Source organism: Littorina saxatilis, linkage group LG2 (genome assembly GCF_037325665.1).
Source record: "Littorina saxatilis isolate snail1 linkage group LG2, US_GU_Lsax_2.0, whole genome shotgun sequence".
In the NCBI taxonomy this organism is placed as follows: Eukaryota; Metazoa; Mollusca; class Gastropoda; order Littorinimorpha; family Littorinidae; genus Littorina; species Littorina saxatilis.
The window spans coordinates 9637537-9650036 of NC_090246.1; positions in this window are offsets into that span (position 1 = coordinate 9637537).

Below are 12500 nucleotides of genomic sequence, written 5' to 3' on the forward strand. Positions count from 1 at the left end.
TTAGTTTTATACCCACAGGGAGTTGCCCGAGCTCTGCTAGCGTTGGCAAGTTCATTGCTTTACTGTGGACGCCAAGAAGGCGTTTACTGAATTTTAAATGCACTTGTTCATGGGGTAGATTATTCGATAGACACTTATCGAATATGTCGGGTAGCGATTGTTCGTTTTGGATGTTGATTGCTGATGGGAACCAGACCTCGGCTCCATAAGTGGACACAGGGGCGACTAAGGTATAAAATAGTTGCATCATTGTAGTTACTTTCATTTCTCTTCCTCTAATTAGTCGTCTCAGGGCATGCGATGCCTTGTTTGCTTGCTTGGCTAAATGTTCCTGGGTTTGTAAGAATTTACCGCTTTTATGGAAGATGACCCCTAAATATTTATATTGGTCTACACTTTCAATCATATGTGTGCCACAGTTAAATAGTATTGGTACTTTTGGGTCTGTGCGGGTAAATATTATCACTTTCGTTTTTTCTTTGTTTATTTTAATGCCCCATTCACTGCTGTAGTCATTCAGTCGGTTCAACTTATTTTGTAGTCCTCTTTTGGATGTGGACAGAATTACCAAATCATCGGCGTAAAGTAGGCATGGGATTTCTGTATTTTGGGCACTGTTCAGACTTGGTGAGTCATTCCCACGCAGATAATCTGGGAGATCGTTGATGAATATGTTGAAGAGTGTGGGGCTTAGAGTATTGCCTTGATGTACACCTTTCCGGACGGGTATGTCATGTGAGTGTCCGAGTGCGGTCTTAGTGCAGATAGTAGATTTGCTGTACATATCTCTTATAACGTTGAAACAATTCCCCATAACTCCTATCCTGTTAAGTTTGAGGAGGAGAGCTTCGTGCCATACGTTGTCGAAGGCCTTTTGGAAGTCCACGAAGCATGCATACAACCTGTCTTTTCTGTTTGTAATTATTCCGTCGACGATCTTTTTTAGGATAAATATTTGGTCCGTCGTTCTCGACTTCTTTCTAAATCCGGCCTGTTCCCTCGCATATAGATGATTAGATTCCAGGAATCCATTTAGTCTATTGTTAATGATCTGCGAGAAAAATTTCCCTAGGTTATTATTTAGTGTTATCCCACGATAATTACCAGGATTCATAGGGTCACCACTCTTATAGATTGGAATGTTTATACCCGTCGCCCATGCTTTGGGGCACGAGCCTATGTGCAGAGCTGCCTGAAACAGTTTTTTAATTGTTATTTGTGTAGCAGGCAGGCTTGCCTTGATTATTTCATTTGTAATTCCATCTACACCTGGTGCTTTTTTCGACTTCAAGTTGGAAGCTGCTTTCGCGATTTCTTCCATTGTGATAGGCAGATCGAGTTGTGCGGATTGTGCGTTGATATCAATGTTATTGAGCTCTGCCCGTACGTTATCTTTCGTAGTTTGCTCTACTTCGACATCAGTGCCTATCAGGTTTTGTAAGTGGTTTATCCATTTGCATGAGCTGATGTTGCTTCTATTCCGGTCGTTTGGGTTCTCAGAGTCTTTTAGTAGTTTAAGTGTTTTCCATACGCTTGTCGGGTCATTTGTGTATGCATCGTTCAGAGTAGCGATGAGTTTGTTTTTATACAGTTGCTTTTTCCTTTTCAAAGCTTTATTGTACGTGCGTGACAGACTGAAGAGTTTATCTCGCAGAGAGCGCTTATAGGGGTGGCGATTAAATGCGTTTCTTAGTGACTTAAGTTCCCGTCTCTGTACGTAGCATTCCTGATCGAACCATTTCTTACTCCGCTTTTTGTTTCTTTTTTTTCTAGATAGTCTGCATTTCAGGGAGAGTTTTGATGCTTTTGTCATTATGTCCGTAAATTCGTCTACTATTTCATCTAAGGTGTTTGTCATGGTATTGTCTTGTAGTCCGTCTATCTTATTGTCAATGTCTCTTAGCAGCATAGTAAACGCTTGTGTTTTGAGTGCGCATTGTAAGCTTTCGGCTGAGTGTTCGTCCCAGACGAAACTCGTTTTGTCTTGATTATTTGGCTCTGGGGCTGTAGCGTAATTATTAGACGAGCTCCTTTCCTGTTTTCTTTTCCATAGTGCTGGTATGTGTATCGTCAGACGTATAGGACAGTGATCTGAGTATTCATTTAGCGCTTCCACTGTCATGTTTACTACACCGCTATATAACACATGTGTACATATGAAATAATCAACCACACTGCTGCCGTTAGGTTGGTGGCTGGTAAAACGCCCATCTAGATCACCTAGTGTTCTTCCATTCAGAATAACAAGGTTGTTGTCGATACACAGGTCAATTAATCGACGGCCAATTTTGTGCGTGGTGTTGTCCATTGAGCACCTTTGGTGTATATCCATCGGCTCATTAAGTAGGTGTTCATTGAATTCGTCACCCGCGGCATTGTCGTATCGCACAGAGTCCACGGTTATGTAATCCACTGTACTGCCTGTCCTCGCGTTCATATCGCCACACACAATTACGTTGCCTTTGGTTGAAAATATTTCTACGTCACGCTCAAGACAGTCCCATATTTTGATTGAGTGGTCTTTCCCATATCATATGATGAGTGTTCTGGTGGTATGTAACACCCACATATAAAAGTATCCTGACCGTGTTTGTCCATCGTTGGGATTCTAACCCATACAATATCACTATTACTCTGTGGTAAGAGTTTAACATGCTGTCTAAGATCCGCTTTTATAAAAACGGAAATACCGCCTGACGCTTTCTGTGCGTTTTTTCTTTTCTCTCTCATGTAATGGACAGGCGTTGAGAAGTTGGGTATGTTGATATCTTTTACATTGTCTTTATCGAGGTGGGTTTCTTCTAAGAAGACTATATCGTATGCTGAAAGTTTGTTCGTAAAATTATGCTCATTAAACTTGTTTACTCGTAATCCATCTATTGTTTCTATAAACCCTTTCATGTTCCATGACAGAACTTTTATAGTATCGCTATGCACGTTAATACTTGTCATACAGACGTCTTAGCACTCTCTTCGTATTACATCATCTCTTACACTGATTCAGCCTGATATTGTGGTTCCGCCGTGACATTTACCACTGCCGATACACATTACCGTTATTGTTATTGTGCCCCTGCTTCCCTCGCTGTGGGCCGTTGAATTGACCTGGGCGTCTTTGGTTGTAGCCCTGGGATCTTTTGTAGCTGCCGTAGTTGTGGCTGCCGTTGTTGTAGCTGCCGTTGTTGTAGTTGTTGCTGCCGTTGTTGTAGCTGCCGTTGTTGCTGCTGCCGTTGTTGTAGTTGTTGCTGCCGTTGTTGCTGCTGCCGTTGTTGTATCTGCCGTTGTTGCTGCTGCCGTTGTTGTAGCTGCCGTTGTTGTAGTTGTTGCTGCCGTTGTTGTAGCTGCCTTTGTTGTAGCTGCCGTTGTTGTAGCTGCCGTTGTTGTAGCTGCCGTTGTTGCTGCTGCCGTTGTTGCTGCTGCCGTTGTTGTAGTTGTTTCTGCCGTTGTTGTAGCTGCCTCTGTTGTAGCTGCCGTTGTTGTAGCTGCCGTTGTTGCTGCTGCCGTTGTTGTAGTTGTTGCTGCCGTTTTTGTGGCTGCCGTTGTTGTTGCTGCTTCGTCGCTTTATGGTTTTCCACACCAGCGCCTGTACATGGCGCCCGATGGCTTGTGCCAACACCCCGGCTCCTCTAGCGGAGGGGTGTATGTCGTCGTTCAGGTGCTTCTCGGTTGACAGGTCGTGTTTGAGGAAGGTAATGTCCATTTGGTCGTGTAGTTTGGTGTACGCCATGGCGTTGTACAGTTCCGTGTGGATATCAGGTCGGCGCGTTGGCGTCAAGTTGCTAATCACCAGCTTCCCGGGGTAGTGCTGGCGTAACTCTTTTACAGCTGAGACCAGTTTGTCACTGGCCTCGTCCGGCGTTGACTTTTTGAGGTCGTTGATTCCCGTGTGGATTAAAACCACATCCGGCACTGCAGCTTCGGGGTCGAGGAGACATGTATCCGCTGTGGATGCTTTCTGCTTGCGCACGTTAAGTCCATAGCCTTGGCCCAGTCGTCTGGCTTCTATGCCATTCAGGACTGAGTCGTGGAGGATGAGCAGTTTGGGCCTCTTTGGGTCGTCGTCTTCATATTGAGTTGATCGTTGTTCCCTCTTTTTGGATTTCAGTTTGTTACGCTGGACGGGTTCGTTGAGGTTGCCGTGTTGACTTTCATTATCTGTCTCACTCTCAGTTTCGCTGAGGGAGTCGCTGTCTATCGGCGCTATCTCGCGATTGTCTTTCATGGATATTTCCGCCTTTTCTCCTGTTTTCTTTTGGAGGTCCTTAGGTTTGTTTTCCACAGGCTTCTGTTTAGAGGCTGCTGTCTCCCGAATAGTCGTTTCCTGGGTCGTTGTGATGGGTGTCCGTACGTCCTTCTTGGCACTGGAGTCATGTGCAACAGCGATTTGTCTCTTGGGGGGTTGTGCACTAGGGTCGGGTGTGGGTTGTTGGCCCCTGCTGAAGACGGGTATTCCCGACGGGGTGGAGGTCGCGGGTCTTTTCGGTTTGGCGTCAGCTTTTGGGGTGAGGAGGGAGGGGAAGGTGCCGTGAGGGGAGAGTGCACCTCCCATTGCAACACTGCAATAGCTCTCGCGGGGCTGGTTTGCCGTCTCAAGGGCTTTAACGAGGCGGGTGATGTCAGCGCCCCGGGTCATATCTCTCTCATGTAGCTCGGCCACTCTCGTAGATAAGTGGCCAATTGCCGTAGTCAGGTTCCCGATCTTGCTGTTGACTGTCTGGTGGTGTGACATCATCAGCTGTTGTGTGTATCGTTCATGGTCTTTCTCTTCTTTCTCCTCGCGTTGCGTTGCGTCACTGCCACAGGCACTGACAGTACACATTTCTTCATCCACGTTTTCGTCGAAAAGGGAATGAGCACATGATTCGCAGGAGTACTTTCTGGATTTTTGGAGAAAAACGCAGATCATGTACGTTGGCAGTTTGGAGCATCTAATGTGAACTTTCTTTCCACATTCTAATTCTCCACATTTCAGACTTCTTTCGTCTCTCTTTACTGGTTTCTGACAAGCACCACATTCCCCAGCAATGTCCCGATTGTCACTTTGTTCTGGGTCCTGTCCGTTCGAAGCTTCTAGTGTTTCATCAATCAGGGAAAACAGAGTCTCGTCCATCTCTTCGAACTCAAGAGGGTCCGTATCGACTAATTCATGATTCAGGCCGTATACGTTTGGGTTAGGAACACCACTAACCTGCATTGCTTTCTTGGCATCCTGTAGGGTGGGGTATCCTTGGAACTTGCATTTGGAGACACCGGTCACGGAATCGCCGCACTGGGTCCATGTTTGGAATATGCCGATTGTTTTGCCCGATGTAACAGCATAAAATAATTTCTTTCCGCGTTTTTTCAGCACCATTTTGACTCGTCCTTACTTGTTCCAATCTGTGGATACGTCGTTTGGACTTAGTTGTCGCTGAATCAGTTTTAGATGATGAAAACTGGGAGAGCGCTGAGCGAACGTGTTTACTCAGTCGCCATCTTGTTTCTTGTCGGTTCGTGATTCAGAAAACATATAGATATGATATTCAGAAAACATATAGATATGATATGTTTGTAGTGTTTTTCCTCTTTATTTTAAAATGTTCATTACAGACATATAAGACAAAATAAAGAAAAAGAGAAAAATACAGCAAAAAACAATTCGCGTAAGGCGAAAATACAACATTTAGTCAAGCTGTCGAACTCACAGAATGTCCATAGAGGGGGAATCGAGACGAGGGTCGTGGTGTATGTGTGTGTGTGTGTGTGTGTGTGTGTGTGTGTGGTGTGTGTGTGTGTGTGTGTGTGTCTGCGTGTGTCTGTGTGTGTCTGTGCGTGTGCGTGTGTAGAGCGATTCAGACTAAACTACTGGACCGATTTTTATGAAATTTTACATGAGAGTTTCTGGGAATGATATCCCCGGACGTTTTTTTCATTTTTTACCTTTGATGACGTTATATCCGGCTTTTTGTACAAGTTGAGGCGGCACTGTCACACCCTCATTTTTCAATCAAATTGATTGAAATTTTGGCCACGCAATCTTCGACAAAGGCCGGACTTCGGTATTGCATTTCAGCTCGGTGGCTTAAAAACTAATGAGTGAGTTTGGTCGTTAAAAATCAGAAACTTGTAATTGACATTATTTTTTTATCAAACGTTCCAAAAACAATTCCATCTTATTCTGCGTCATTATTTGATTCAAAAAACATATAAATATGTTATATTTGGATTAAAAACAAGCTCTGAAAATTAAAAATATAAAAATTATTATCAAAATCAAATTTCCGAAATCGATTTAAAAACAATGTCGTATTATTCCTTGTCGGTTCCTGATTCAGAAAACATATAGATATGATATGTTTGGATTAAAAACACGCTCACAAAGTTAAAACGAAAAATATAATATATGTATTCTTAAACGGATTTTTGTTTTGGAGTACATTTTTCATTCAATTTTCTGTTCATGTTTGCTTGCTCTTCATTTAAACTGTACAATAGCCGCCATTTATATGTATTTTTCTAGAAAACTGTAAACACCACTATAAGCATTATGCTTGTTGTTGTTTACTCTATATGCGTTTTTTATTTGTAAATAATGCACAAACGTTGAATGCAACAGTTTAAACCAAACGAAGAGAGGTACAGAAAAGCGTGCTATGCAGCACAGCGAAACCACTATGTACAGCGCTGAACAGGCTCGTCAGTTTCACTCCGTTTTGCACAAGCGGCGGACTACGGTCTTTGTGAAAAAATGCAGTGCGTTCAGTTTCATTCTGTGAGTTCGACTGAGCTTGACTAAATGTTGTATTTTCGCCTTACGCGACTTGTTGTTGTCCTCAGTTGCATGCAGGCTGCTTCAACCCTGAGTTGTTTTGCCTTTTTACATTTAGTCAAGTTTTGATTAAATGTTTTAACATAGAGGGGGAATCGAGACGAGGGTCGTGGTGTGTGTGTGTGTGTGTGTGTGTGTGTGTGTGTGTGTGTGTGTGTGTGTCTGTGTGTCTGTGTGTCTGTGCGTGTGTGTGTGTAGAGCGATTCAGACTAAACTACTGGACTCCGATCTTTATGAAACTTTACATGAGAGTTCCTGGGAATGATATCCTCGGAAGTTTTTTTTCATTTTTTCAATAAATACCTTTGATGACGTCATATCCGGCTTTTTGTAAAAGTTAAGGCGGCACTGTCACACCCTCATTTTTCAATCAAATTGATTGAAATTTTGGCAAAGCAATCTTCGACAAAGGCCGGACTTTGGTATTGCATTTCAGCTTGATGGCTTAACAACTAATTAATGACTTTGGTCATTAAAAATCGGAAACTTGTAATTAAAATTATTTTTTTATCAAACGATCCAAAAACAATTTCATCTTATTTTTCGTCATTTTCTGATTCCAAAAACGTATACATATGTTATATTTGGATTACAAACAAGCTCTAAACATTAAAAATATAAAACATATACATGTAGATATGATATGTTTGGATTAAAAATACGCTCAGAAAGTTAAAATGAAGAGAGGTACAGAAAAGCGTGCCATGCAACACAGCGCAACCACTTCCGCGCTAAACAGGGTCGTTAATTTCACCGCCCTTTGTACGAGCGGCGGACTACGGTCATTGGGAAAAAATGCAGTGCGTTCAGTTTCATTTTGTGAGTTCCACAGCTTGACTAAATGTAGTAATTTCGCCTAACGCGACTTGATCTTTTTCCCACACACTTTGAACACGAGCGAGTACCAGCTAGCAATAGAAAATTAACAAAACACCTTCCTCCCCCTCTTAGGTGAAATGAAAGCGGACGTTTTCAGCGTGCATTCCCTTGAATTGACTGAATGGTTAATCATGCTTCTGTGATCTTGGGAGTTGTGGTTTTTTTCTGTGACATTCACAAACATACAAATGACAGAGTCCGACTAAAGGCTTACTGGAATTTACTGTTGAGTAATAAGTGTGTCATCTTAGGACCATGCCAGTGCATGGGGGATATCTTGGATACAGGGCGGACAGGCTTGCAAGCAATATATAACTCTGACTGTTGACCGTCGTTGTAATTTCCCACTTTGTAGTTGTCAAGGTATTTTAACATGTGGGCTTTATATTTTATAAGCGTGTACAAGAGCATTGTTAGTAATAACGCGCGCTATTTTTAGTTAAAAAAGGGATCAACTTGGAATGTGCACCCGACATTCCAATTTGTTTTCCCCTTTCTAATAATGGGTGAATTTGTTTTATTATAACTGAATTGCTTACAACCGAAATACCCACATGCCGAAATAACTGAAATAAAAAAAATAAACAAATAGACGAATAGGGAAATGATACATCTTTCTTTCTTTATTTGGTGTTTAACGTCGTTTTCAACCATTCAAGGTTATATCGCGACGGGAAATGATACATAAATAAGTTCATAAATGAATGAGTTAATAAATGCGTTATGGCGAAATTTAGATAACAAATTAGGAACTTTAACATTAATTTCAAATTAACTAACCAAATAACAAGATCAATAGGTAAAGTGTTTTGTATGGGGGATGTAACAAAATGAGGAACTTGAAAACCACCATGTAGGTGTCCGACATTTGCTGGTGTCTTGTTTGCAATGATTTCAATTTGGTTCCAACATTTTGTTGTCGTCGTCGTCGCTCTTGCTGTCTTTGTTGTAGTTGTTGTTATTTGGGGGTTAAACGGGAAAAGGGGCAGAAATATGTTGGACTATTAAACGATCGTTTTCACGCTAGGTGTCGGTCTTCAAGTACAACGCGGGGTAAAAGTACTTAATGGAAATCCATAAGCTATGAGTTCAATAGATAATCGTTATTTCGAGCAATTTCCATGTCTGAACATCCCACGGATATCCGCGTGCCACCCATCATTTCCTTTTACACGACAAAGTCGTGTCGTAACAATTCCCTTCCACCCTCCCCCTACCCCTCCCTATACACTTGATAGTCCTCAACTTCGACCTACGGCGATAGGGGGATAATTGAGACAGCACTCTAAGTAGCTTTCCAGGTTACTGAAAGACTTTGATTTTGATCACAAGTTTTGGAAACTGTGAGCCCTTTCATCCTCAGGGAGACAGACGGACACCGCTCCTGTGTACAACGTGGGATTTAGAGCGGGTCAAAGTTGAATCAAACTTGCCACATTCATTTCTTGCCTCATGATTAGCATGCATCGTTCACTGCTTATTGTTGTTGTTGTTGGTTAGAAATCAGTGCGCGCGCGCGCAAGTTTGTATGAATGTGTTCGTGCGTGAGTGTGTGAGTGTGAGTGTGTGTGTGTGTGTGGTGTCGGTGTGTGTTTGTGTGGTGTCAGTGTGTGTGTGTGTGGTGTGCCAGTGTGTTTGTTTGAGTTCGTGCCTGTGTGTGTGTTTGTGTGTGTGTGTGTGTGTGTGTGTGTGTGTGTGTGTGTGTGTCATAGTGTCAGTTATTCTTTCTTTTGTCCCAAATCCTTGCTTTCCAGAAACCTGTGATGTCATTCTTCCTTGAAAATTTCTTCCAAAACTTGGTTGTCCAACTTTTGTCCGAGAGATGAGGTCGGAACGGTGGTATGAGAAGAATTCAGAACTTTACACCTTGATGTCATCTGACTGATTGGCTAATTACACACTTGACTGTCTTTTGTCGACCTGGATCATAAAATTGCCGACCATGTTGATTTACCCACCCCCTTATGAACGTGAGTCTACTTGAGACATCAGCGTAGCCAACACACACCAAACCCAAAGTCGGACCATAACAAGTTTTCATTATTTTATGCCTGTCACCCCCCCCCCCCTTTTACCCCCCCCCCCTCCGCCCCCACCGCTTACCCCTTCTCAGTTCACAGTTAATTGTCTGCAGCCTCAACCCCCCGTGGGTAATAAATCACTCGACTATCGTCGCCTGCTTCTGATGACCGCTCTAAATAATTTGTCAGATAGCAGTGTGCAAAAGACCCCGTTGAGTGTACATGTATTACCTTTCCTATATGCTTAGGACACGTGCCTTTTCAAGTCATTGTCAATCACAAAATGTAGGTCTTACAACACAGCCACTGATTTTCAGGTGACGGTATCAATGCCGGGTCCCTGCTCTGCGAAAAAAAAAAGTGTTTGCATTAATCGGAAGAAACATACTGCATAAGCGTAATTTATGCAGAGGTATGATGTTCTTAAGTTGTGAGATTTTTTAATGATCAGTGCTTACTAAATTCATTGATTAGATTGATTTTATATAATGAAGTTAGAATTCTGCTGCTCTGATTAGTGAAATATTCAAAAATGCTATCATGCTATTTTGGCACCGTCATGGCTTTGTAGACTTATAATATATCTGCGTAATTGATTTCAACTCTTAGAAATCAAAAGTATAAAAAATTGTATTGTGTCTCCTCTTGTCGTTAAATAATCACAACAACTGTAAAACAAATTTGCTTTGATAAAGCTCCCGTTTTTCTCTCAGAATTTTGCTCATTTTTGTTTTGTTTACATGCCCCAGACACAAAAACTACAAAACGATTCATAAAAGTTCCGTTCCATGCATTCCGTCTCCTCTCAATCTAAGATCCCCCTTCCCCCCCCCCCCCCCCATAGACCCTCCCCCCAAAGTTTTCCGCTAGCCTCTTCGACTTTTCCCAACGAAGCTACAGGAGCGGGGCAATCAGGAGCCTTTGCAATTTTATGACCCGTCTGAAAGAAGTGATTGACTGGACACTGTCAAGTGCTCTTAAAGAAGCGATCAGATACGTGAGAATCACAGTGTGACATTTGACAAGAGGTTGACGGAAGTCTGGCAACCAGATGTTAGAGGGAAAAAATAAAAGTGAGATCGCACGTGTCGGACAGATGAAGGTTAGAAAACAAGTCGCGTAAGGCGAAAATACAACATTTAGTCAAGCTCAGTCGAACTCACAGAATGAAACTGAACGCAATGCATTTTTTCACAATGACCGTAGTCCGCCGCTTGTGCAAAACGGAGTGAAACTGACGAGCCTGTTCAGCGCTGTAGTGGTTTCGCTGTGCTGCATAGCACGCTTTTCTGTACCTCTCTTCGTTTTAACTTTCTGAGCGTGTCATATCTATATGTTTTTGGAATCAGGAAACAAAGTTTGATTGTAATGATTGCTTCCATTTTCTGTGCACCTTCCACCTCTACAACATGCATACACTTGATAGTCTTCAACTTCGACCTACGGCGATCGGTGGATAATTGAGACAGTACTAGCTCCGAGGAGCTTTCCAGGTTACCGAAAGACTTTGATTTTGATAACAATGTTGAAAAGGCTGTGAGCCCTTTTATCCTCAAGGAGAGAGACGGACACCGGCCCCTATAATGGGCTTTAATTGGAGCGTGTCAAAGTTCATTGCATCCTGATCAGCATATGAAACGTTTATCGCTTATTGTAGTTGTGTATAACTCATAGTAGTGAGAATAAGGTGACGCGCTAGTGTGAGTTTGTGTGTGAGTGTGTGTGATTCGTATATATATAGCAGTAACGGATGTTATTTGTGTTTGGACAATTACAAACATTTAATTTTGTACACAGATTAAAGACAGTTTCCCTTCCAGGTCAAATGTCTTAATGATGCAAATACAAATAAAATACCCCCAAACTGTTCTGAAACGATCAATTTTCGTTTGAAATACTTCATTTCTTATGGAAGGAATACACACTGGCACACAGTCTTTTGTTGTCTTGGCTTGCGGCCTAAATCTGACACAACAAGGCTCGAAGAAGGGACATAATGCTTCATTTCATATATTAAAAAGAAATACATGTAGTGTCAACACTTAGTTGGCAGTAGGCCAGAGACATAGTAGGCAGTGGAAAGTTACTAAAAAGTGACCTAAGTTGAAAAGATGTGTATTTCTACTCCAGACATTATGGAGGCTCTGGTGTCACTGATATCAATGTGCTGTCTTTGCTTTGTTTAGCGACCAGCATCAAAGAGGCGCATAGAGGACTGCCTGGGAGAAGAGGACCACCAGGACAAAGAATGAAATCGATTGAATATGCTGTGCTGTTGCCCTGCAAAGCTGCGTGCATTTTTAGTTTCTCCGCAACATAATATGCATGTTTTTGTTATGAAATAAAATTGTTGATCGTATCTTGAGTTTATGGTGTTACATGTAATAGTCCTTATGATCTGTGACTGAGTGTGAAAGTTGGTGTGTGTGCGTGTATCCATATACCAAAACCTACATTCACTCTCAACGTTGCATTCACGTCGAAATCAAACCAAACCACAACCACAACCAAAAATTCACGTTGTGTCGACGTGTAATTCACGTCAATTTTATCAGGAAAAATGCACCAAAACACAACTTTTACGTTGTGTCAACGTAGAATTCACGTAATTTTTGATCTAAATTTTGACCTAAAATTTACGTTCCATTCACGTGGACATTACGTAAAAATGCAACGCAATTTCAACCAAACCACAACCACAACCAAAAATTCACGTTGTGACAACGTAAAATTCACGTAATGTTTTTACGAACAATCCACTTCCACCAATAATTCACGTTGCATTCACGTTG